General features: G+C 38.5%; 1 long non-coding RNA gene across 2 annotated transcripts in view; it reads left to right on the plus strand.

Annotated features, from left to right (window-relative positions):
* The window catches only part of LOC138805893 (uncharacterized), a 58,928-nt gene that overhangs the window by 21,379 nt on the left and 9,810 nt on the right, over positions 1 to 27,739 (plus strand). For both annotated transcript variants that reach the window (XR_011365668.1, XR_011365667.1), the window contains exon 3: positions 17,700 to 17,862. This is a non-coding gene — a long non-coding RNA (uncharacterized lncRNA). The remainder of the gene's footprint in view (positions 1 to 17,699; positions 17,863 to 27,739) is intronic.

The following is a 27,739-nucleotide window of genomic DNA, read 5'->3' on the forward strand; positions in this document are numbered from 1 at the left end:
ATAGTGAATTATTTCTAGTACAACCATGTATTATTTCTAATTGTATGTATTATACTCCCACTCCATCCAATATCTATGTTTCCATTATTTATAATCAGCAAGAAAAAGAATCAATACAATATACTGACATATTTTGAGAGAGACCATTTTCACATACTTTCTGTGTGTGTGTGTGTGTGTGTGTGTGTGTGTGTGTGTGTGTGTGTGTATGTGTATGTGTATCCAGGCCTATAACTTGAACTCAGAGCCTGAGTGCTATCCATGAGTTTCTTTTGTTCAAGGTAGTGCTCTACTACTTGAGCCACAACTCTACTTCTGGCATTTTTGGTTTAATGGCAGTCAGAGTCTCACATTCTTTCCTGCCTTGGCTGGCTTCAAACTGTGATCCTCAAATCTTAACCTCCTGAGTAGCTAGGATTATAGGTGTGATCCTTCACATAACTTTCATAATGTGTATTGTTCTAATTGTTCTAGCTTATTATTACATATTGTTGTTAATCTCTTTTTGTACCAAATTCATCAATTAGACTTTATCATAGGTATTATATTCAGGAATAAATACAGTATACATATGTAGGTTAAGTACTGACCATAGTTTCAGCTATGCACTGGGGCTCTTTCATCATTTTATAGGTCCAGAGATACTATTGTACTGGGAAAAATAAGCATTTTTTTTTTTTTTTTTTGCCGGTTGTGGGGCCTGAACTCTGGGCCTGGGCGCTGTACCTCAGCTCTTCAGCTCAAGGCTAGCACTCTACTACTTCAGCCACAGTGACACTTCTGGCTTTTTCTGATTATGTGGTGCTGAGGAATTGAACCCAGGGCCTCATACATGCAAGGCAAGCACTCTACCACTGAGCCACCTTCCCAGCCTGGAAAAATAAGCATTCTTAATCATTACTTTAGAGCTATTGATTTAGCAAAGTTTCTTTTCTGCTTTACTTTCCTTTTTTCTCTTTATTTTTCCCTCCCTTCCTCCCTCCCTCTCTTCCTCCTTTCCTTCCTTCTTTCCTTTCTTCTATCCTTCCTTTTTTTTTGAGAGGGAATTTCACTACTTGTTTCAAACTTCTAAGCTCAAGTTAGACTTTTTTGCCTCAGCCTTCTTGACGACCTGAAACTATGCTGTGGGGATATGTGTGTTCCTGGGATTACCAAGGCCTTAGACTTGATAGGCATAAGTACTAGACCACTTAGCTACACCCCTACTCTCCTTTTCTACTTGCTTCTACTTGCTAATAAGCAGAGTACTCAGAAACACTTTGAATTTATATGACCCAAACACACTGTGATTGGAGTGGAACATCGCAGTTGGCAATGACCTGAAGATGTCAGGTTGTTCCTTTCAGATTCCTGAACTTCCTCTGTTCTTGTTCTTTCTGATGCCTGATTTTATGACTTTTAATTTTGGTTTTGTGGCACTTTATATCCCTCTAATAAATTCCCTTTTTAAAATAGTTGTTACATTTTTATTCTGAGGCAGGGTCTTGCTTTGTAGCCCAGGCTGGCCTCAAACTCACAATCCTCCTGACCCAGCCTCCCAAGTACTGGGATTATAGGGAAGAGCTTACCAAACCTGGCAAATTTTTCTTTATTTTGCCTAAGAAAGTAAGAGTTTATTTCAATCACTTTTATTTCTATTGCTTTCCAAAACTCTAATAGATAGCCCTCCCTCTGCATAAAAAAGGATATTGCTTTCATAATGGTTTTTATTTGGCACCAAGTTTTGTAATATATTTAGGAATTTTATCTTTATATAGTTACTTCATATTGCTACATGTCAGCAGTTCTTTTCCGCTGCAATTTCTCAATCTTTGATGCTTTCGTTGTGAAAAACTCCTTTGGACTCACAGAGCTCATCTTTGAAAAGTTTTTCAGAAAGGATACATAGAGAGCTTTATATCTGAGGATGCCATTCTTCTGACATCTTTGCATAATTATAGCTTTCTCCCTCTTGAGTTTTCACTATTATTTCACGGAAGTCTGTGGACAGACTAATACTTCCACTGAAATTAATGATTTTTCTATGTTCATACACTTGGAAATGTCATAGATTTTTAATAGTAACTTACTCCATTTGTTGTTGCTTATCAACAATAGAATGTCTACAAAACTAATCTGTTGCTGTTAATAGAAAATCAGCTTACATTAGCTATACTGATCATAGTTAAATGCTAGACCAAAATAATTCACTCAAGCAGAACTTAGTAGAGTGCATTAACTTGTTTCAGAATGATTAGATTTGTAGGAAGGAGGCCAGAGTTTCTAGAATTCCTGGAATGACATCTAATTTTCCTTTACTGCTGTCACAGCCCTACTACTGACTGAAAGACTATACTGCCCAGCCATGGTCAACAAAGCTGTAGACCAGGAAGTAGTTGTTATCACTGCAGATTCTGACATAGCCACTGCTGTAGGTAGCAAGGTAACCACTTCATAAGGCTCAATAGCCCTTACCAAATGCCACTCAACTATCTATCTAGTGAATGCTACCTCACATACAGAAACTGTCACTACAAAAGCACATGTATAATGTAGACTTTAGTTTTTCCAGCCTCTGGTGTCAACAAAGTCATGGGGTTTGGAGTGGTATTGAGTAAGCCAATTTGGAATCCCTGCCTCACTAATTAAAATAATAAAGAGATTTGTTCCAAGGAAATCCAAACGGCTGTCTCTAGAGATGACTGGAACCAGAAGGTTGGACCACATCATCAGCATTTTTTTTTCTGTTCCATTTCTCAGTTTTGATTTTACTCATTCTACTAACATTCGCTGAACATCTCCTAAGTGCCAGACTCTATTCTAAGTGCCGAGATGCCACAGTGAACAACACACATAAATCTTTGGCCCATTAGTGCTTATGTTTCTCTGTGTTAGCTTTGTTCTTGACAGGCTTACTAAAAATGGCAACAAAAATAGCTCCCAGGAGCTGCAAGCTTAGAGGCTACTTATGGCTTGAGATATCACAAAGAGAATTGGCTTTTCTCTCCTAGAATCCATATAAATTCCACACAATAAAATGATTCTAATTGGTTTTATTATGTGATGTATCCAAGACCAATCAGAATTGAGGAGAATAGACCATATGTCTACCAGATGTTGAAAGACTATTCCCAAACAGAAGAGGTGCTGAAATGACAAAGACAGAGTTGATGTCTATTACATTCCATTCCTAAACTACCCAGGATCTGAGACACACATACACACACACACACACACACACACACACACACACACACACACACACACACACACACACACACACACACACTTCCATACATTGATTTTTAAAGGATTCCTATTACCATATAAATTTCTCTTCTACAAGTTAAAACACATTCTCTTCCTCTCCCTAAATTCATCCACCCACCATTTTGTGCTCTAAAATATTAGACCCAGATATCATTCTTTATCTCCTAACAAACCTATGGGTAAATAAGAATGTAATAATGCCAAATATATTCAATACTTCATTTGTGGTGTAACATAAGGAATACATCTATGCTATTAGAAAGAAAAGTAAGGACCCTGCCCTGGTAGCAAAGTAAGTTCTTTGGACTTTTTAGTATATTCACATAGTTGGGTATCTATCACTATAATTGATTTTAAAATGTTTCCTTTACTCCAAAGAAGATTTGTTCCCACTGCCATTTATCTCCCAATCTCCTATTCCTTACCACGCCAAGCAACTACTTACCTATTTTCTGTCTGTAAAATTGCCTATCCCTGACCTTTTTTTTCAATGCTGGAGATCAAATCTAGGGCCTTGTATTTGTTACCTTGGATCTACCAACACACCTCAATTCTAGACAATAAAATGGGATTGTGTATCTGAGGTTCTTTGTAATTGGCTTTTTTCTTTTTTAAAAGTTTATTCTATGTGGTGTGTGTGTGTGTGCGTGTGTGTGTGTGTGTGTGTGTGTGTGTGTGTGTGTGTGTGTGTGTGTGTGTGTGTTGGTCCTGGATCTTGAACTCAGAGTCTGGCTGTCCCTGAGCATTTTGCTCAAGGCTAGAACTCTACAACTTAAGCTACAAACTCCACTTCTGGCTTTTTGCAGGTTAATTCAACATTGGAGTCTCACAGATTGGGCAGGCTTTCAACCAAGAATCTCAAATCTCAGCCTCCCAAGTAGCTAGGATTACAAGTATATGCTTCCTGTACCTGGCTTTCATTTTATTGTTTTTAATGGCTTCTTTCATTGAGAATATTTTTTAAGGTAGGCTGTATCAGAATTTTAGCACATTTTACTGCTAAATGCTATGGCATAGTGTGGATATACTACATTTTTTAATCTATTCAACAATTGATAGACTTTTAGGTGTTTCCTACTCTATTATGGACACTTTCTATAAATGTTCATCCACAAGTATTTATATAGGAATGTTTTACTTTCTTTTGAAGTAGCTAGGAATAGAACCACTGGACAATATACTATGTTTAACTATTCAGTGAAGACTATATTTTTCTTGACATTACTAAAAGCATAAAAATCATTAACTTATTCTTGAAATAGTTCCAAGCCACTAAAGCACTATTAGAGGCATATGATCAAATTTCCAAAATACAAGTGATTTTACAATTTAACTTTAATTCATAGTTTAATGTATAACCTATGTGTCCAGTTCCCAGGTGGAGATCATAAGATCCTTATTACCCCTTACCACGCCTCAACTCTGCCAATGCTATATATCAAGGCCTGACACTTTCTATATTCTATTTGTGACATTTATCTCATGATTATAAGTGAACAAAAAGGTTAGATCTCACATAACTGGGAAGTTTGATTGTGAGATCTGACTTGAGACCCAGGAAGATGCAAAGATTCAAGAACTGAACGGAGAGCTGGGCCTGCTGTAACCCTAGCACAGAGGAGGCTAAGGGTGGTGGATCATGAGTTCAAAGCCAGCCTAGTTTACATAGTAAGACCATTTCAGAAGAATAAAATTTGAACAAAATTGTTACTTCTTTACTTTTCTGTTTTGGCTTAATTCTGATGTGGCTTGCTCTACCTAAAAACCGTGTTCTTAAGAGCTCATGATTTGAAGCCAGGCGCCAGTGGCTCACGCCTGTAATCCTAGCAATTCAGAATGCTGAGGTCTGAGGATCACGGTTCAAAGCCAGCCCGGGCAGGAAACTCTGTGAGACTCTTATCTCCAATAAACCACAAGAGGGGCTGGGAAGGTGGCTCAGTGGTTGAGCACTTGCCTTGCATGGATGAGGCCCTGGGTTCAATTCCTCAGCACCCTATAAGCAAAAAGAAAAAAGCTGGAAGTGGTGCTATGGCTCAAGTGGTAGAGCGCTAGCCTTGAGCTGAAGTGCCCAGGCCCAGAGTTCAGGCCCCACGACCGGACCAAAAAAATAAAATAAAATAAACCACAAGAAAACCAGAAGTGGCACTGTGGCTCAAGTGGTAGAGCGCTTGCCTTGAGCTGAAGAGCACAGAGACAGTGCCCAAGCCCTGAGTTCAAGCCCCACCATGGACCAAAGGAAAAAAAAGAGCTCATAATTTGAGATACTAAAAGACATTCTTAATCAGTCCTTCCACAATAATGATGACTGACCTTGTAGTAGCTGAGCAGGGCATTCTTCTACTCCGGTATCACCAGGTTCAAGGGAACGGGGTGGCAGGCCTGGGTTATGTGCCCTTTCCTATGGCTGTAATGGAGAGGTCAAGTGATTGATCCACACTCAATGTTGGATAAGAAGTTTCTGAAAGGAAAAAGGTAAAATAGAAAAAAAACAACTGTTGAGTACATTTTCTGTAAGTATTATGTTCAGTCTCATCATTTTACTTACCTCTTTACCTTACCTCTTTACTTCGATGTTATGAAATGTTACTCAAAATTTCCCTGAACATTATTTATTCATTCAGTTTTCTGGAAATTTAAATCTATAATTTGCCTCTTGTTCTGTCAGTTTTGTGTAGCTTTAAATAAATTATTTATTCTGCACTGGGATATTATGCTACAACAATGGATTTTTCATGGAGATTACTGTATGGTAAAAGAGGAAACAACCTGAAAATTACAATCAACTGATGAGATTAAGGTGAGGTCACAGTGCTTAGCAGTGCACAGAGCAATCATCTAACCCAGAATGGAGGAGTCAAGGTTTCCAAACAGAGGTGGCAATATTGGCCAATAGGTTACCGTAACCACAAGGATGAGAGAAGGTGAGAGCCTGAGTTACATGAATATGGCAGGTGTATGACCCTCACATGGCCAAACTCTTCTTGTGATTGAGGCGGAAGTTTACCTGGTGCTTCCCCAGAGATTTTCTCTGTCCTCCTAGAAGTGATCTTCATATGGTTCCAGATACCTTGTCTTTAAGTCAGAGGCTCAGATGTCACATTCTTAAAGAGACTTTCCCTGGAATTCATTCTAACTCTTTCCTTTTTCTCCCTCTCTCCCTCTCTCTCACTCCATCTCTCTCTCTCCTTTCTTCCCTCCCCCACCCCCCACAATTCCCATGAGTTAAAACACTAAAACACTTCATCTACTTCATTGGCCTCTGTATTCCAGGTTCACACAAAGCAGTTTTACATAGTGTGTGTGTGTGTGTGTGTGTGTGTGTGTGTGTGTGTGTGTGTATGTACTGATTTTGTGGCTTGAACTCACATCCTGATCACTGTTCCTGAAGTACTTTTGTTTTTTGTTTTTTGTTTTTTACTAAGGCTAGCACTCTATTACTTGAGCCACAGCTCCATTTCCAGCTTTTTGGTACTTACTTGGAGATAAGAGTTTCATGGACTTTCCTGCCCAGGCTAGCTTTGAACTGAGATCCTCAGATCTCAGCCTCTTGAGTTACTAGGAATACTGGTGAACAATGGACGTCCAGCATTAAGTATGTTCTTTTCTACAGCAGTGTACAGCACTACTCAGGACAAGTGCTTTTCTACATCACTTTTCTGGAAAGAGTGATGTGGAGAAGCTCCTCAGGTCCAAGACAGTAGAGAGAAAGGTTCCCTTTTCCATTTCAAAAAAAAACCCCAACTATCTTTAAGTAAGTGTACAATGTGTCTTGACCAATGTCCTCCTTTCCATCATGGGAGAAAGGTTCTTACGGTGAGGTTATAGTTGAAAGGACAAGGGTCACAGAGTCAGAATGATCTTGAGATAGCTTTTCTCTGGGCCCTTTTTGTTGTCTTCCTTGTTGCTACTATAGTTCTACTATCCTGAAGTATGTTCATTAGTCCTTCAATTTAATCGACAAAATTAGCTCTAAGGAATATTTTTGTTAGAGCCTATCTTCCTGAGCCACATGAGATAAAAGAAGATGGGGAGGGGTGAGGAGGGGACAGGAAGGAGAAGGCAGAGCTAAGAGAAAAGACCAGAGAATGATGGCATCAATATACATTTCTAGTTACCTTTGGAACTAGACTAAATTTAGGTTGCTTTGTTTTGTTTTGCACTTTCCACTAAAACAATCCTGATCCTGTCAATAACACATTTAATAATCAATTAACCTCAATACCTATCTAGTTATATCTTTTCTTTTTAAATTACATTTTTTTAAAGAGAAGTTCACAAAGTGATTTTTCTGGCCTTGATTTATGCTTTTTCTACCCTTCAATGAGTTGTTGTCCTTTCCTTGAGATTTTAAAAGGGCCAGAGGCTGGAAAAACTCAGTGGGGGTGATTCTCAGAGTTTATTTTTGTTATGTTTCTCTCAAATCTCTTTACATGTTTATGTTAGATACTACTGTGGGTCTCATGTTATCCACAGAATCTTAAAAGGGATTATTAGCATAGCTGTGGCTTTCTCCCTTTAAAATAAACCCCATCTCACTTGGAATTTGTATCCCTCAAGGGACTGTCTTTTTTTCCAGATATGCATAATAATAAATATTTTAATCAAATATGTGATAAAAATATTTTCCATTTTACTTCTTTTATTTATTTAATGGGTTCATGTTACCCATTCTTTTTAGAATTTGGAAAATTCAGCTTTTATATTGTAAAATATGTGAGAATAATTTCTTGCTTCAGGGACATGTAAAATATCAGTCTAAGCCAGGCGTCAGTGGCACATGGCTATAAATCCTAGCTACTCAGAAAGCTGAGACCTGAAGATCACACTTCAAAGCCAACTGGGATAAGAATGTCCACAAGACTCTTATACCCAATTAATCAGCAAAAAAGCTGGAAGTAGAGCTATGGTTCAAGTGGTAGAATGCTAGGCTTGAGCTCAAAAACTCAGGGACAGTACCCGGCCCTGAGTTCAAGCCCCAAGACTGAAAAAGATGTCAGTTTGTTCATTATTTGGCATTATCATGAATAGCATAAGAATGGATTTTTAAATCACATATATTAATAATAAGTTAAATTAATTATCGTTGGGCATCTCTGTCACAGTTAAGGGGTTTTGTTTAGAGTATATCTTGCACAAGCTACATAAACTTTTCTAGGATTTTTATCTTATTTCTACTTTCTTTAAGTTTCCAATGTGGTCAGATGGTCTCATATGTTGGTATCTTTGAATCCTGAGGCACCAAAATCAGGGAATGGTTCCTGCTGTCACTAAGAGCTCAGAAAATATCCTTAAATGAATTGGTCCAGAATTGTTCTTATTTCTGGGATTGGACCTTTCTGTCTGAGCCTTGATCTGCTTTTTCTTGTATTGCTCTTTTGCCTTTCCACGTTTGCATACTACTGGCTCTGATCTTTTCTATGGGGTCTGGTCTCCCCTGGCTATATTTCATGTACATACTGGCTTCTTTTACTCTACAAGTCATTGACACTTGCCTGCTTTTCAGTGCTAACAAATACTACATTCAGTCACATTTATTTGTGGTCCACAATTCTGGTGTTGGCTCATCACATATGCCAATGCTTAGAAACAAATCAACAGAAAAACTTAGAAAGAGAATTGGGAATCAAGGGAAAGATACAAACTACCCAAACTGACTCAATAGGAAACAGAAAACTTTGTATGGAAATATAGCAAGTGGAGACACTGAATTAATATATATTTTGTATGTGTATGCTGGTACTGAAGCTTGAACTCAGGGCCTTGTGTTCTCACTGAACACTCAGTAGAGTGGCTGGCACTCTACCACTTGAGATACAGCTTCACTTCCAGCTTTTTTGGTGGTTAATTGGATATAAAAGCCTGACGGAATTTTCTGTCTAGGTTTGGACTTGAACCACGTTCTTTGGATCTTAGCCTCCTGAGTATCTGGGATTATAGGTATGAGCTACCAGCTTGAATTAGTATTTTTTAAAATAGGAGCTGAGGCCCAAATGTCTTCACCATAGAACTGTGTTAAATATTCAACAAAAATTAACATCAATTCTACACAAGCTTCTAAAAAATAAAAGAAGAAAGAATACTTCTCAATCGTTCTCTGAAGTCAGCATTACATTGATATAAAAACAGATAATTCCTATATAAGAAAACAAGACTACAGAATATTATCTCTTATGAACATGGTTGGGAAGTGGGCAAGAAAAAGGGATAAATGAATCCAGATTGACAAGGAAAAACTAAAACTATTTCAAAAGAATAAATGATTTTGGCCGGGTGCCAGTGGCTCATGCCTACAATCCTAGCTACTAAGGAGGCTGAGCTATGAGAATTGCCATTTAAAGCCAGCCCAGAAACAAAAGACCATGAGACTCTTATCACCAATTATCTACGAGAAAGCCAGAAGTGGCTCTGTGGGTCAAAGTGGTAGAGAGCTAGCATTAATCAAAAAAGCTCAGGGACAGCACCCAGGCTCTGAGTTCAAGCCCTACAACCAACAATAACAACAACAAAGAATATATGCTTTTGTATATAGGAACCTACTGGGAATACACTAAAAAAAAAACTACTATAGCTAATAAGTGAATTCAGCAAAATTGCAGATGCAAGATTACTCTATAAAAATTAAATGTATTATATACTTGCAACGATGAATCCAGAAATCAAAATTAAGAAAACAAACTATTTACTATGGCATCAAAGAGAATGAAATATATAAGATTAAAGCTAATGAAAGTTGTACAAACTTATGCTCTAAAAACTAACAACATTCTACAGAGATGTAAAATATATAAATAAATAGGAAAATACCCTATGTTCATGAATCAGAAGATATAACACTGCTAAAATGTTAATGTTCTCCAAACTGATTTATTAATGCAATAGCATTCTCAGATAACTTCTTTATACAAATTGACACACTGAGAGTTCCTCACTGTTTCCTAAGCCCTCGATGTAAGCTTTCAGCTCACTCAGAGTCAGAACATCTACTCTATGTCTACCTCTGGTGAAAGTCTTGTTGAATGCCATGGGGGAATGGCTCAGGATTTCCTGGCCTGCAACTGTTTTAAGTCCCTATATATATTCCAAGGAGCAAAAGCAACTTGTGTGTAAGCAAGCAGCTAAAGCAACTTCCTAGCAGTTTCTGTAGCCAGTATTTCTTTTTTTTTTTAATTTTTTTATTGTAAAGATACTATACAGAGGGTTACAGTTACATGAGTGAGGTAATAAGTACACTTCCTCTTGAACATTGTTCCCCCCTCCATTGTTTTCCCCCTACCATCCCCTCCCTCCTTCCCTTCCCCGAGGTTCTTTTTTTGATTGTGATTAAGTGATTACTTAATTTCCGGAAATTCACAGTATTGTGGAATAATGATGCTCATTTAAAGTCACAAGTTCATTCTAACTTTCCTGGAGCAAATTGTCTATCACAGTCTGTAATATATAATGGTGCTCACATGTTATATACCATATATGTAATCAGCAGCATGGGGATATTTGGTAGTGGTGCAACCAGATGAGTGGGAGTTCTTTGTTTCTTAAGTCCTGTTAGTTTTGTCATATCACCTAACATTTTGGATTTAGCATCCACTTATCAGGGAGACCATGTACTGTTTGTCTCTTCGTTCTTAGCTTACCTCGCTCAACATGATTCCTTCTAGCTCCATCCATTTCCCTGCAAATGCCATTATTTTGTCATTTCTAATGTGTAGCCAGTATTTCTAATAAGCAGAGACTGCTTTCTGCTTGAGCATCCGCTGTGAGCTATCAGTCGTCCCTTGAAGCAAACCCTCGTTTACTCTATGTGCTCTCTACTAGTGGTAGAAGTTGTATTCTTTCTTTCCAAGCTTCCACTATGAGCTCTTTGTCAATTTGTATAAGGAATTCATCTACCAAGCCAGTATTACATGCATTACAAAACAGGACAGGGATATACCAACAGAAAAAAAAAATGAGTTATAGGCCAATCCTTTGATGACACCAAAATTCCTTCTTTTTTTTGGGCTGGGAAGGTGGCTCAGTGGTAGAGGGCTTGGCTTGCATGCATGAGGCCCTGGGTTCGATTCCTCAGCACCACATAAGCAAAAAGAAAAAAGCCAGAAGTGGCGTTGTGGCTCAAGTGGTAGGGCGCTAGCCTTGAGCACAAGAGCTGAGGGACAGTGCCCAGGCCCAGAGTTGAGGCCCCATGACTGGATCCAAAAAACAACAACAACAAAAAAAAGCCTTTTCTGCATCAATGGCCCACTGGGGCCTGAACTCTGGGCCTGAGCGCTGTCCCTCAGCTCTTCAGCTCAAGGCTAGCACTCTACCACTTGAGCCACAGCGCCACTTCCGGCTTTTTTCTTTTTGCTTATGTGGTGCTGAGGAATCGAACCCAGGGCCTCAGGCATGCAAGACAAGCGCTCTACCACTGAGCCACCTTCCCAGCCCCCCAAATTCTTAATAAAATATTTGCAAGCAAAATTTAACATCATCCCATGATTAAGATTCAAGATTATATACCGTGACTGTACACATGGTTTCATTTCAGTCAGGCAAGTTTGGTTCGAAATATACAAATTAAAATAAATGTACTGTGGCATTAAAACAGAATCAAAGATAATAACCATATGATCATTTCAAATGATGAACAATAAGACTTTGACAAAATTCAACATCAATTTATAATAAAAGCTTTGAAAAAACTAGGAATAGAAAAAATGGATCTGAACATAATAAAGGCTATATATGACAAAATTCTAGCCAACATAATACTAGATGGGGAAAACTAATCATTTCCTCCAGTGTCAAGAGCGAGACAAGGGTGTCCAATCTCCACTCCTATTCAATAAATTACTAGAATTCCTAGCCAGAGCAATAAGGTAAGAGAAAGAAAAACAAGTGACCCAAGTAGGAAAGGAAGAAGTCAAATTAATTACAGATGACATGATCTTATAATTAAAATTCCACACTAAAATGTTTAAATCTGATAAATACCTTTGGCAATGTATCAGGAAACAAAACCAACGGAAGAACAACAAAAATGGAACACCACTAATGAACAGACTGCAGAAGAAATTAAGAGAACAATTCCATTCAAAATAGCTCCAAAAAATAAAATAACCTAGGAATAAATCTATCCAATGTAGTGAAAAATCGCTACAACAATAGCTATACAACTTTGAAGAAGGAAATTTAAGAAGACACTAGGAGACAGAAATTTCTCATGCTAATGGATTGGAAGAATTAATATCATGAAAATGGCTATACCATTGAAAGCAACTTACAGATTCAATGCAGTCTCCATAAAAATCCCAATGTTATTCTTCACAGAAATAAAAAAGTGAATCATAAAATTTACATGAGAGCACAAAAGACCCTGAACAGCGTGCACAGGCACGCCCCCCCTCCCCACTGCAATCCTGGAAGTACCACAAAACTAGAACTTCAAATTGTATTAGAGTCATAGTAACAAAAAACAGCATAAACAGCTGGGAATATGCCTTAGTGGTAGAGTACTTGCCTAGCATGAAGCCCTGGGTTCGATTCCTCATTACAGAGAAAAAGCTGGAAGTGACACTGTGGCTGATGTGGTAGAGTGCTAGCCTTAAGCAAAAGAAGCTTAGGGACAGTGCCCAGGTCCTGAGTTCAAGTCTCAGGACTGGCAAAAACAAAATAAAAAACACAGCATGATACTGGTATGACAACAGAAATTAAGATCAATTAAACCAAGTAGAGGACCCAGAAATAAATCTACCCAGCTATAGCCATCTAGTTTTTGACAAAAGAGCCCAAAATGCATTTTGGAGGATAGATAAACTCTTCAACAAAAGATGCTGGGAAAAATGTAAGATCTGAAATTTTGAAATGATTACAGGAAAGTGTAGGGAAAACACTAGAACATATTGGCATAGGTAGTAATTTCCTGACTAGAACTCTAATAGTTCAGGAAATAAGGTTGACAAATTTGACAAATTTGACAAATGATGCAAGTATGTGCGAGCACACACACACACACATACTGTATATGTGTATATATAAGGCATGTGTGAGATACCACAGTGTAAGCCCTATAAAGGGTTAATATACACATCAAAAAATGAATTAGAGGAATTTAAAACAGGTCCCATCATGAGCACTACTAAGAGGAAGATGAAGGATAGCAGGCAAAGAAAGGTGAATATGATCAAAACATTTATGTACATGTGAAAAATGAAACAATGATGCCGTTGATGAGAGTGATGGAGGGGTTGAATCTGATCCAGATAAATTTATATACATTATGATATACATTATATGTCAAAATGAAACCTCTGCAACTAGTTGATACTAATATATTACATGCATCTGTACAGAGATGCACATACCTCATACATACATACAATTTTTTTGTGCGTCAGTCCTGAGGCTTGAACTCAGGGTCTGGGTGCTATCCCTGTGCTTTTTTTGCTCAATGTTAGTGCTCTGCACTTGACCCACAGTGCCATTTCTGGCTTTTTATGAGTAGTTTATTGAATATAATCCTTAGATTTTTGGCCTCTTGAATAGTTAGGATTACAGACATGAGCCACCAGTGCCTTGCCATATATACACACAATTTTTTAATGAGGAAAAATAGTTTATTCAGCAAATTGGGGAAACCAGATAACTACATGGGAAAGATGGAAGGAAGGAAGGCAGGAAGGCAGGAAGGCAAGAAGGAAGGAAGGAAGGAAGGAAGGAAGGAAGGAAGGAAGGAAGGAAGGAAGGAAGGAAGGAAGGAAGGAAGGAAAGAAGAGAGGGAGGGAGAGAGGGAGGGAGGGAAGGAAGGAAAGAATTGGACTCTTAATTATGTCATATAAAATTTTTGGTCAAAATTGGTTAAGAACAAAAATTATAAACTTTCAGAAGAAAACATGGAAATACACCTTCATTACTTTTTTTTTTTTTTTAAAGATATGACACCAAAAGCAGGAGCAAGGAAAGAAAAAAGTAGATAATCATTAAAGGACTCATATCTAGAATACACAAAGAACCCTTACAAAATAATAATTAAAAAACAAATAACCTAAAATTTAAATGAGCAAATGACTGAATAGACATTGATCCAAGGAAATGATACAAATGACCAATAAGCCCATGAAAAAATGTTTAACATGATTAATCATAAGGGAGATGAAATTAAATCTACTTCATACCCATTAGGATGGTTAGTATCAAAATATGGTACTGATAAAGATGTAGAAAAATTAAAATCTTGTTTGTGTAAAATAGTGTAGTCATATTGAAAAATGTCTGAGGGTTTCCCAAACTATAAAACATAAGATTATCATATAGACCAAGTATATGGTAGGAACCGCAGGGGAGGGCTAGGGAGGGATACAGGAAGGGAAGAAAGGGAAGAGGAGTAAAGAATAGGGGCTGCCTCTGAGGTGATGAAAACGCTCTAATGTTGATGGTGTTGATGGTTGTATCTACTTATGAATACAATAATAACCATGACATTATATACTTTAAAGGGTTAAGTATATGGAATCTGAATTGCAGTTCAATGAAGCTGTTAAAAGTAAATGAATGATGATCAAATCTACTCAATTATTGTATTTGATGACTTCTTAAATATTAATAATATTTGAACATCTAAATGCAGAGTCTTGAAGTTTTAGCTGAATGGATCTGTTTACTTAGCAATTAATGAAGCTCAAAGGAGTATTTTCAAAAATTGTTACCTGGAAACCTAGAAGTTCTAGTTATGACTCTAAACATAAGTACAGAACCTGTCATATCTCAAAGGAAGATTTATTTGCCTTATAAACAAATCAAGAGTACAAAGTTTTTACAAGGAGAACAGAGTAAAGAGGAAAGATTCAATGTTATATTTGCTCATTGTTTACAGAAGTATGCTGGTGAATAAGAGGCTTACACTTTAAGAATTACTAACACTTAAAGTTCTTTTTTTACAAAAAGAAATAACATATCAAAGTCCATTTAAAACTCTTAAGGGTGACATTAATGACCACAGAAGAAACCAAATGAGTATTTCAAGTTGAAATTAATTGCCAGATGAACTAATGGCCAAAAGAAAAAACATAAAGAGTTATTTTGTTAAAGATAAAAGAAAGACGTAAATCCTACAGAAGGACCTATAGGGAAACCTTGATAGGAAAATGATCTTAAAAAAACAGAAAGAAGAGAGAAGAAAAAGAAATATGAAATATTTAACGAGGTGCTTGAAAATATGATGTAGGTTTTTGTTTTTCATTTTTGCAGTACAGAGGATCAAACCTCAGGGCCACAAGCATGCTAGCCAAGTGGCTGCGCTGAGCAATATGATTTTGATTAGGTCTTTTTTTCCTAATTTTCCCATGTGTTTCCCATTGTCTACCTGTACATTAGATAATTTTTATTATGTAATGAAATTTTTTAAAATAAGATGGATATGTGGAGTTTTCTTAATTTTCAAAGAACATTTGAAAATTGACATTATAGATATGATTGTTATTTTTCAGATCTGAAGGGATAGTGGTAGAAAATCAAACCTCTAAAAGAGAACTAACTATGAATTAACAAAAAATAGGATTACTGAATATTAGTCAGTTAGAGCAAAGCCCACCTGGCCTCTACAAGAAGAAATAATGCTTGACTACTCCATAAAAGTTGTTTTGGAAAGAAAGTAAATTTGTCAGGGCTGGGAAGGTGGCTCAGTGGTAGAGTGCTTGCCTTGCATGCCTGAGGCCCTGGGTTCAATTCCTCAGCACCACATAAGCAAAAAGAAAAAAAGCCAGAAGTGGCGCTGTGGCTCAAGTGGTAGAGCGCTAGCCTTGAGCTGAAGAGCTGAGGGACAGCGCCCAGGCCCAGAATTCAGGCCCCATGACTGGACCTCCCCTCCCCCCCAAAAAAAGTAAATTTGTAAAGAAAGGAGAATTTGGGAGTGTATTTTACTCTTGGAAAAATCTTGAAAGATTTTCACACCAATAACTACTTCTTGAGTAATCCTAGAATCAAGCAGAGGGTTTTTGCTATGGATCAAGAATTAATGTCAAAGTAGTAAGGCATGGATATTATTAAATGGAGAAGTGTAAATTGTGGAATTTCCCAACAAATCAATCCTAAGTCAATCCAATTTAATGGTTTATTATGTTTTGGAAAGGAGAGTACACAGCAAGGTTTCTAAATTTGAAAATGAGACTAAAGTTTTACAGGGAGTGATATGCCAAAATGACAGGAATAAACTATGCAAAGCAAAAATGACAGAAGAATTTTGGCCTAAGTATAAGTTACCAAACATATTACTGGAATAATTATCCAAACTCTAGTTAAGGATGAGATTTGATTGCAAAATTAAAATGGAGCACAGGAATCCAGGTATCACAGAGGATAGTCTTTAGAGATATCTGATGTTCTGATATTCAAAGTTCAAAGATCAGAACAGGATTGTTGGAAATAAGCCAGTGGGTATTGTTGATTATTGTATCCACAAACAACCTTGATGTCATTTCTATGGATAGCACATTCAGTTAGGGCTTTTCTCCCCTGTATAATAATACCATGGAGTATGAATATGCTTACCATAAAGACAGAATGTGGGTTGGCTACATCATTAACAAGAGCACAGATTGCATTTTCTGAGCTCTGTTAGGCATCAGGAAATAGAAGATGTGACTCAGACACTTCCTGAGAAGCTACAAAGCAAGACACTCTTTCCCATGCAGCAGTGGTGAATAGGAGGTCAAGCAGGTGAGATTACTAGCAGAAACTAGTACAGCTTGTTAGGCAATGAACAGAGAAAAGATATATGGGAAAATGAAATTTAGCTTCATGTGGGCAAGAATTCTGAGTAGAACAAAACTATAGAATTGGAGTAACAATGCATTTTCTCCCTTCTTAATGCAAGAAGCTAACAGACATTGGTTTCAGGGTGTTAAACTATATTGTAGGGCTAAGATAACTTATTGCCAGGACTTTACTAACTAAAATCCAAACATAAGAACTACCGACTCCACTTGCCTGGATTGAAATCAAGTTAAGCTCAAATCAATCCACAATATAACCAAATGAGGGAAATGCTTTACCCGCCTGACCTAGCAAACATCAGCCATAAAAATCCACAGGCCTCTGAATTACCATGTTAGTCTAGGTTCACAATGGTTTCTTGCCAGGAAAATGGGTTTTCACTTGGAGATGGATAAATGCCAGACTGAACAGGGCTCTTAGAGGCATTGGAACTCTCAAATGTCACCAGTCACAATCAGAGCAATTTCAGCTTATGCGATTTGTGTTAAGACAATCATTTAAAGAAATGAGAAGGCAGAAATAAGGAGACAGACTGGTGTCAGAAAAACTGCAAAATCCACTGAAATATCATCTACTAAAGGGGGAGTCAGGTGACCTATGTTAACTACAAGCTGTGCACTCATAGTTCTATTAATATACTAAAGGTACAACTTAATTGGATAAAGTGACAGATGTCTGATATTTCTCTTATGTTCACAAAACAGGTTCAAACCAGTCTTGAAGAGATTCCGGCACTTTTACCCTGTAGGTTGGCCAATTTAGTCTGAAGCAAAGAGGCACTCCCAAACATACCAGACTCCTTTGGAAATATGTTAAGTGGGACTGATGATGGCCGGGGCTGCCAGCAATGTCAAATGTATTTAAAAAGTGAGTCAAATGTAAGGCTGCTATCCTCTGGGTGGGGACACAGTTAATTTCAAGAGGCTACGGTTCTGTTTCACGGTGTGTGGGAGGTCTCAGTCAGGGATCTCACCCAACAAGAGCACCTCAGGATAAGAGGAAGTCATTTTCTTGTTGTTGTTGATTTCTGGTTTAATTTCTTTGTGGTCAGAGAATAATCCTGTGAAAGTTTTTAGGGCTTACACTATGGCTTAGCACATGATCAATTTTGATAAATGTTCTGTGGGTATGAGAAAATATTTGTCTACTCAAAGGTGTTTGGTAGCCGGGCACCAGTGACTCATACCTGTAACCCTAGCTACTCAGGAGGCTGAGCTTTGAGGATTAGGGTTCAAAGCCAGCCAGGGCAGGAAAGTCTGAGACTCTTATCTCCAGTTAACCACCAGAAAACCAGAAGTGGCGCTGTGGCTCAATACCGCTAGCCTTTTTTTTTTTTTTTTGGTCGGTCATGGGGCTTGAACTCTGGGCCTGGGCGCTGTCCCTACATTCTTCAGCTCAAGGCAAGCGCTCTACCGCTCGAGGCACACCGCCACTTCCAGTTTTTGAGTGGTTTATTGGAGATAAGAGTCTCACAGACTTTCCTGCCCGGGCTGGCTTTGAACCGCGATCCTCAGATCTCAGTCTCCAGAGTAGCTAGGATTACAGGCGTGAGCCACCGGCGCAGGCTAGAGCACTAGCCTTAAGCTGAAGAGCTGAGGGACAGCACGTAGGCCCAGAGTTCAAGCTCCATGAAAGACAAGAGAAAAAAACAAGTTGTTTGGCCCTAAACATATCAATTAAGTTATACTTATTTTTTTTTAATAGGCCTGTGCTGGTGGCTCACACTTGCAATCCTAGCTACTTAGGGAGGATTTAAGTTTGAGGCCAACATAGGCACATACATTGGACCTCTTATAAACTGGCACTGTGTTGTGCACAGCTAGCATACTGAACTCAGGAGAATCCAGGCTCCAGACTGTCCATGAGACTCCATCTCAACAGAAGCCAGGCATAGTGGTGCACACCTGTCATCCCAGCTTTGGCAGGAAGTATAAAATAAGTGGCTCATAGTCCAGATGTGCATCTGAACAAGAAGCAAATCTTATTTCAGAAATAACTAGGATTTGTGGCTCAATGGTAGCACATGTCTCTAGCAAGCATGAGTCTCTGAGTTTAAACCCCAGTATTGCCAAAATAATAACAATAGTAGCAGCAATGCAAATAAAAACTAATTGAGATTCCACCTCACCTCAGTCAGAATGGCTATCATCAAGAAAAAAAAAAACAACCACCACCACAAATGCTGTCAGGAATTCAGGAGGGGAGAAACCCTCAGAGACTGTTAGTAGGAATGCAAATTATGCAGCCACTATAGGAATCAGTATAGAGATCCCTCGAAAACTAAAAGTAGAACATATCACTCCTAAGCATCCGAAGAAATGTTAAGTCCACACATAATAGAGCTACCTGCACACACATTTATGACTTGTGTACCTTTAATATATATATATATATATATATATATATATATATATTCTACTTCAACACTTTAAAACATATATGTGAAACTCTGATGGTAGAATTCCACACATTAACCATTACATGAAAAATGATTGGAGGAATATCAATTAAAGAAATTGAACAGCAGAACTAAAGTCATTTTATTTATTTATTGTGCCAGTCCTGGGCCTGGGTAGAATCCTTGAATTTTTTTGCTCAAAGCTAGTGCTCTACTATTTGACCACAGTTCCACTTCTGGCTTTTTGCTGCTTAATGAGAGATAAGAAACTCACAGACTTGAGATTTTCTTGCCCAGATTGGCTTTGAACTTTGATCCTCTGATCTCAGCCTCCTGAATAGCTAGGATTATAGGCATGAGCCACAGGTGCCTATCTAGAAAAATCTTTATTTTATTTAATTTTATTTATTTATTTTTGGTCCGGTCATGGGGCCTGAACTCTGGGCCTGGGCGCTGTCCCTCAGCTCTTCAGCTCAAGGCTAGCACTCTACCACTTGAGCCACAGCACCACTTCCAGCTTTTTTCTTTTTGCTTATGTGGTGCTGAGGAATCGAACCCAGGGCCTCATGCATGCAAGGCAAGCGCTCTACCTGAGCCACCTTCCCAGCCCCTAGAAAAATCTTTATAAGCAATTTTTTCCAGTGAGTAACTAATAATTAAGATGATAGATATTTTCCTTGAAGTGAGACATATTTATATGAAGTCAAGTAGCCATATAAAGCAAAGATAGACAGATAGATAGATAGATAGATAGATAGATAGATAGATAGATAGATAGATAATACATGTATAGATAGATATAGATGTATATATACATATACATACAGTGCAGTATAACTAATATTTCTTGGATTCTGTAGAAAGAATTTTGTATGTTATCACATTTAATCTTCACTAGAGTTTTTGAAGAAGTAAATATTATTCTCTTAATTTATAAGTGGGGCAACAGGGACTCCATATTGTATAGTAGACGCCTTGGAGACAGATGTATACTTCTGATGCTTATCTCATAACTTATAACCTAGATCCTGCAGTACTTGGGACTCTTTTGGTATGACAATCACCAATTCAAACTAACTTAAGAGAAGGGAATAATTTTGGGGCCTCCCCAAAGTAGAAATATAAAGGTATAGCTAGTACAAGAAACATAGAAAGATAGCTATTTTCTAGCATGGTTACATCCATGAATTCCTTCATGATTCTGTCTCTGCTTCCTGGATAAGCCTGCTGTAAGGGGCAAGAAAAATATTCTCCGGTATCCCCAGCCTTACAAACTACTAATCCACAAATCCAGCAAGAAGAAACTCCTCCCAATTACTCTAACAAAAGGTATAGAAAAGGTTCTGGTAGGCCCAGGTTGGATCAGATGTTCATCCTTGAACCAACTGATGTGGCCAGGGAGGACAATTCATTTTGTGACTAGCAGAGATAAAAGCACTGCCAAGCAAATCACATGAGATGAATTTCCCACCGTAAACTGGGGCTCTGTTACCCAAGGAACAGGCAGAAACAAATTCTTCTTCTGTATATATGAAAGATTTCCTGGGAATGAAAAAGTGCTAGGCAACTAAGTATTTAAATATCATGATTTTCATGCAATACATGAATGCCTTTCATTTGAGTAGCAATTTATATCAAAGGGCTTTGAAATGAACGTTCTTAGTCATTACAACAAACACTGTGAAGGAAAATTATGGTCACAGATGAGGGATCTGATCTACAAGGTTAGCAACTTGTTCAAGGCCATACAGCTGGTAAGTAAACCAGCTTGAACAAGGTCAGTCTTGCACCAGACCTTTTGGCATCCCAAGAAAACAAGCCAAAAAGTCTCTCTATGTTGCTTTAGATTTTGTCTGTTGTTTGTTTGTTTAAGACAGGGTCTGAGCATGTTGCCCAGTCTGGCCTTGAACTCACAAATCTGCCCCCAGCCTCCCAAGTGCTGGGATTACCAATGTATGCTACTATATCCAGCCAGCTTGCTCATTTTTAAGCATAGGTCATTGCTCACGGATACTCTCCTATAAATCTAAACTGCAGTAGCTTTAAACTCTCAGCTGGCTGGTGCCATTAGCTGTAGAATGCCATTCTAGACAGCAAAGTCCAATGTGCATATTACCAAAGTCCAATGTGTGTATTACCTTAGACGATTACAAAGAATCAGAGTCCAGGAGAGCCCTGTGACTGCTCTGCAGTGGCCATCATATAGAACCGTGCACTAATTTTTCATGAAGGCCCAGAGTCCTCTCACATAACAACACAGAGGGCTGGCCACATACCCTTCTCCTGCAGCGGGCAGAGACTGCAAGCTGCATTCCGCAGCTATCAACCCACATACCCACTGGCTGTGTGTTGCTGCCAGCTCACTGAGGCTGCTGCCGCCTGCTCCATCTCCACCCCAGCATTTTTAGAACACGGTGCTCAGATTTCTCATCAGCATGTTGCTGATAGTGCAAAAATCCCGAATTGTGTGAAGTTCTCAAGGCATTTATTGTTTGAAAGTGTCTATGTCCAGTTTTGGAATTTCATCCATTCAGAATCCAAAAACTGAGCATTCATTCTTCAGGGCCAGAGGCAGCCTTACATCATCAACAATGAACACTCACTGAAAGCCTGTTGTGTCTAGGGTCATAGGCAGCTACCTAGGTGGTATAACTGGGTCTCTTCTAAAATTGGTTCTCATATTGTGACCACTTAAAGCAGTCTAGAAAGTTATGTGCCTCCACCCTCATTCAGGCAAAAAAAAAAAAAAAAAAAAAAAGCATTCACTTAGATCAAACTGATCAACTTTTGACAAGATTTTGCCTGTAGCAGTAAGACTTGGGATTGCCAATATTTAAAAACATGTTTTTTATTGTAAAAATACTGTATAGAGGGGTTACAGTTATATGAGCCAAGGTAATGAGTACATTTCCTATCAAGCATTGTTACCTCCTCCTTTGTTTTTCCCCTACCCTCCCTTCCCTCCCCACCTCCACAACTACACTCCCCCCTTCCCACTTCCCCCTCTGCCTAAATTGTAAGGTTCAATTTTCAACATAGTGTCTTGTACATCTCATTGTTACAATGGGTCAACCTATATCCATATTTAAGCATTTTGTTTTTTCCTTTCCCCTCCCCAAGCTAGAGAAGTGTATATACAAGATGCAGGGCACCGACATCAAATACAGTGAAACCAGGGCTTATACCGTGGGGGAGGAACATACAAAGAAACAAAAAAATCACATGGTACATTATAAATACATTAGGAACAATAGCAAGAAAGAAAAAACCACTTGTTTCCCTATCTTGGGGTTCATTTTGCTTAACATCATCTTATATGGTCACATGTACATACCTTTTGACCTTTACTGCTTGTCCCAGACATACACTAGTTATTGCAAATAAAGGAAACCATGGGACTTATGTTTCTTTGGGCCTGGCTTACTTCACTTAATATAATTTTTTCTAAGTCTTTCCATTTCCTAACAAATGGAGCGATGTCATTTTTTTCTGATGGAGGCATACAATTCCATTGAAGATAGATAGATAGATAGATAGATAGATAGATAGATAGATAGATAGATAGATAGATAGATAGATAGATAGATAGATGTATATATATATGCAATGGAATTGTATATATATATAGTGATATATATGTAACATTTTCTTGACACATTCATCTACTGAGGGGCATCTGTGTTGGTTCCATATCTTTGTTATGGTAAATAATGCTGGGATTGCCAAATTTTGATGAGACAAAGGCCATCAGAGACATTCAGAGCTCTCCCAGGAGACGAAGCATTACAGTAAGATGAGGTGAGCAGGGAATCCTGGAAAAAATGTTCTTTATTTTTTTTTAATTTTTATTGTGAAAATACCGTATAGAGGAGTTACAATTACATGGGCAAGATAATGAGTACATTTCTTATCAAGCATTGTTGCCTCCTCCTTTGTTTCCCCTTCCCATCCCTTCCCATCTCCTACCCCCACATTCCCCCGAAAAAAATTTTCTTGAGGTACATGTCACACTTGGTACACACATGAACTGTTGTAGGCCAGGTTGTTCGGAAACAGATTAAGTGCAGAAGGTTCTCTGGAAAGCCATCTCAGCCAGTACCTGAGAGGAACAAAGGACGCAGGATTGAGCAGAGCAAACACTAGAAACCACCGTCACTTCCATTGCTATAGAGACTCCAATCAACTCTCCCACAGACACCTTCACAGCTCAGAGGAGCCTTGAGAGTTGTCCCAAATTCAAGAGGGTGGCCTAGGTGCCCTGCCACACAGTTACGATATTGCATGTCAGCCGCTATTGGGGAGGGGCATAATTTTGGATGACTGACTCCCTTTACCTGGTGGCAATTTCTGGAAGAAGCACAGTTGTGAACTGACAGTAGACAATGCTCTTGGCCACAAGGGAGTTATTTTTGTATTCCCTGTTATTATAATAACTATTACTGTTATTGTAATAGTTTTTACAATGACCATTTTATTTCAGCATTTTTGGCAGATCTGGGGTTTGAACTCAGGGCCTCACACTTGCTCTACTACTTGAATCATACCTCCAATCCTCTTCGCTAAGATAAGGTCTTTTCAGATAAGATCTTATGCTTTTTTCTGGGTGTGGTGTGACTCATAATCCTCCCATTTCTAACTCCTGCAAAGCTAAGATTACGTAGAGTCACCCATTTAAAATGAGAAAACAGAGGCTCAGAGAGTTATCTAGCCTATTTACATTCACAAAATTAATATTTGAGGTTGAACTGACTAAAAACATCCATATGTTTTCTATACCCTGTGTCCTGAAGGAAGCAAAAGGGAAAGTTTAGAGGAAATAGAGGAATCCTGGGGACAAGCTCACCTCCTTCACAATTGTGTCTTAAATGGATTAGGAGATGCACATAAGAAAATGGTGAAGCACTCAGTCTCTAGAGCCACCATGGCTGGCTTTGACTTCTAGCTTTGCTGCTTGTGAACCTTGGGCAAGTATTTGACTTGAGCTTTAATTTCCTCATTTGTAAAATGAAGATAATAGTATTATGTATGCCACAAGGTTATTATGAAGTTCAAGTGAAATAACAGGGCTGAGAATGTAGTTCAACGCAACAGTGTATTGCCTAGCATAGACAGGCCCTGAGTTTGATCTCTGGGGGTAGGGAGAGAAAAAGAGAGGGGAGGAAGAGAGTAAGAGCATGCAATGATGATTGTAGGTATTCTCATCACAAATGATAACTCTAGGATGGTTCGAAAATCCAGATTTTTAGGTGGTCTGGGTTGACTCCAAAATTTTCCAGATGCCAGCCACACCTAAACTTTCATGACATAATCTGGAAGGCAGAATAAGTAAAAAAAAAAAAACAGAGCTGTTCAAAGAGCTGTTAATGTCTGCCAAACAAAATACCTTTTATTGAAGTCAGCTTTTTAGACATCTTGGACAATGGAAGCTGTTTAAGTCTCAAAAAATGCCTAAATAATCCAAATCCCACAACCTGGAGATAGAGGTCATTAACCTTACTGCTGCAATTTCACTACCACTGCCTTGGGATGGTGCACTCAGGTTGCTAAGCATGATTCTTAGGTGTATGGCCTGCACTGGATTACCAATCCCCCCGGAGCTTCTCAATGATTCCAAGTGCATCCTGCTCTTAGCTTAATTCTTCCCACATGTAGCCAAATGAAAATAAAAAAGGACTCAGGAATTTAAATCAACTACTCTCTTTAAATTTTTTTTTTGTCATCGATAGAGGGGCTTGAACTCTGGGCCTGGGTGCTGTCCCTCAGCTCTTCAGCTCAAGGCTAGTGCTCTACCACTTGAGCTACAGTACCACTTATGGTTTTCTTGTGGTTTATTGGAGATAAGAGTCTCATGGATTTTCCTGCCCAGCTGGCTTTGAACCAAGATCCCAGATCTCAGCTTCTTGAGTAGCTTGGATAAGCGTAGTAGTAGATAGGTATGAGCCACCAGCACACAGCTAGAAATTTTTTTTTTAAGAAAAAAGATACTCAGCCGGGCGCTGGTGGCTCATGCCTGTAATCCTAGCTACTCAGGAGGCTGAGATCTGAGGATCGCGGTTCAAAGCCAGCCCGGGCAGGAGAGACCGTGAGACTCCTATCTCCAATAAATCACCAGAAAACTGGAAGTGGCGCTGTAGCTCAAGTGGTAGAGCGCTCACCTTGAGCTGAAGAGCTGAGGGACAGCGCCCAGGCCCAGAGTTCAAGCCCCACGACCGACAAAAAAAGAAAAGAAAAAAGATACTTAACATATGTACTGGGTTAAATTGTGTCCTCCTCCTAAAAAAAATATGTTCATCTAGACTACATGGGTAGTCTTTGCAGATCTAATTATGTTCTAGAACATAATCATCGTGAGTAACCTTGGAGGGTCTTACATCCAAGGCTAGGTGTTAGTATAAAAGAAAGGTAACTGGGTGTAGAGACTCATGCCTATAATCACAGCTACTTGGAAACCAAGGTAAAGAAAATTGCTGTTCAAGGCCAGCTGGGCAAAAAAAGTTAGACTATCTCAAATAGCAATCCAGGCATTTGGTATTCATAGATACAACACAGGCAGAATTAGGAGGATCAGAGTCTAATGCTAGCCTGGGCAAAAGCAGGAGACCCCATGTGAAAAATAATGAAAATTAAAAGGGCTGGTGGGATATTGCTCAAATGGTAGAAGGTAAGGTTTGGAGATTGAATTTAAGATACACAGAGAAGAAAGTCACATGAACATAGAGAGAGAGGTGAGAGTTATTCAGTCACTACTGAGAAATGCCTGTAGCCACCAGAAACTGGGACAGAGTTTCATTGGACATTTTCATTCTACACTTCTGGCCTCAAAACACTAAAAGAACTAAATCTGTTCTTTTAAACACCAAGTTTATACTAATATGTTAACAGCTGCACCAAGGAACTAAGCACTATGTAAGCTTGCCTCCATGTTTTCCTCTTTAACCCACAAATATGTCTGTACTATTCATCAAGATGTTTATTATATTAGATAAAATGCAAATTGCAGACTACATGGTCCAATATTTTGTTTTAAAACAATATATGACAACTATTCATCACTTAATGAGCATTTGTTCTATGGATTTTTCTGAATTATTAGACTTTGTATCCATATTGTGTCATAGATGAGTCCTAGAGCCTATCTTCTTGTCCCAATGTGAGAGTCCACATCTAAATTGAGCCATCATTCTGTTTGCTATACAAATTTCCCATGAAAATACTTAGGTCAGAGATAAACAAAAACAAAAAGTTATAGACATAATCCTCAATACAGTGGACCTTATTCAGGGGTACTTAACAGAGACAATAGGGAAGACTACCCTTCTCTCAAGTTACTGGAGCTCCATCTCTGGCCAACTGTTTGTTGTCATAAAGGAATCAGGCTGGATGTTAAAGAATCCTCAGACTGGGGCTGGGAAGGTGGCTCAGTGGTAGAGTGCTTGCCTTGCATGCCTGAGGCCCTGGGTTCGATTCCCCAGCACCACATAATAAGAAAAAAGCCGGAAGTGGTGCTGTGGCTCAAGTGGTAGAGTGCTAGCCTTGAGCTCAAGAGCTGAGGGACAGTGCCCAGGCCCAGAGTTCAGGCCCCATGACCAGAACCAAAAAAAAAAAAAAAAAAAAGAATCCTCAGACTTTCCAAGAGCAAAATCAGAAGTCTGGATTTCTTTTTACATATGAAATTGTCTCTTTTTGTAAATGTGAACATCCAATGCAAGTTTTCAGACCAAATAAGACAAAGAAACTTAGACAGCTAAGTTTCCACTTGTGAGTTAGTTCTTTACAAATAAAGACCATTCAATTCTTTTTATTATTTTTAACCACTGACCCACAACCCTAATTGTAGCTACTTTATTTTATTTTTTTCAAGGAAAAAAACTCTTGTTTTCATTTCCTGGAATTCATTTTGATAAATATTATTTTATGTGATCAGCGGTATTGCACCTTTGTATTCCTCCTCTAAAATCCATTCTTTGAGGTGAACAGAAATCTAGGCTTTAGGACACAATGTGAAAAGTTCTTCTCATTCTTTGGTGTTGAGCCTGTAGCCTTGAACACAAGATAACAGCTACTTTTGCAATCAAGTTATTCTGCCACATGTATTTGCTTTTTTTTTTTTTTTTAATAAACTCTCCTAATAAGTAAGCACCAGGCTAGGTATATAGTAAATGCTCCATGAATGGTAGTTATCACAGATTTGGTAATTTTGAATAGTTATTTGATATCACAGCTTTGATATCCTTTGAATAGTCCAAAAGTAGAATAATGTGTCACCAAGAAAAAGATGGAGAGCTCTCGCTCCACAGATCATCACCACAGTAAAAGCTCAGTGACCAAGCCTGCAGGGTCTATTCA

The sequence above is a fragment of the Dipodomys merriami genome, unplaced genomic scaffold, assembly GCF_024711535.1.
Source record: "Dipodomys merriami isolate MVZ:Mamm:240054 unplaced genomic scaffold, mDipMer1.0.p SCAF_4, whole genome shotgun sequence".
NCBI lineage: Eukaryota > Metazoa > Chordata > Mammalia > Rodentia > Heteromyidae > Dipodomys > Dipodomys merriami.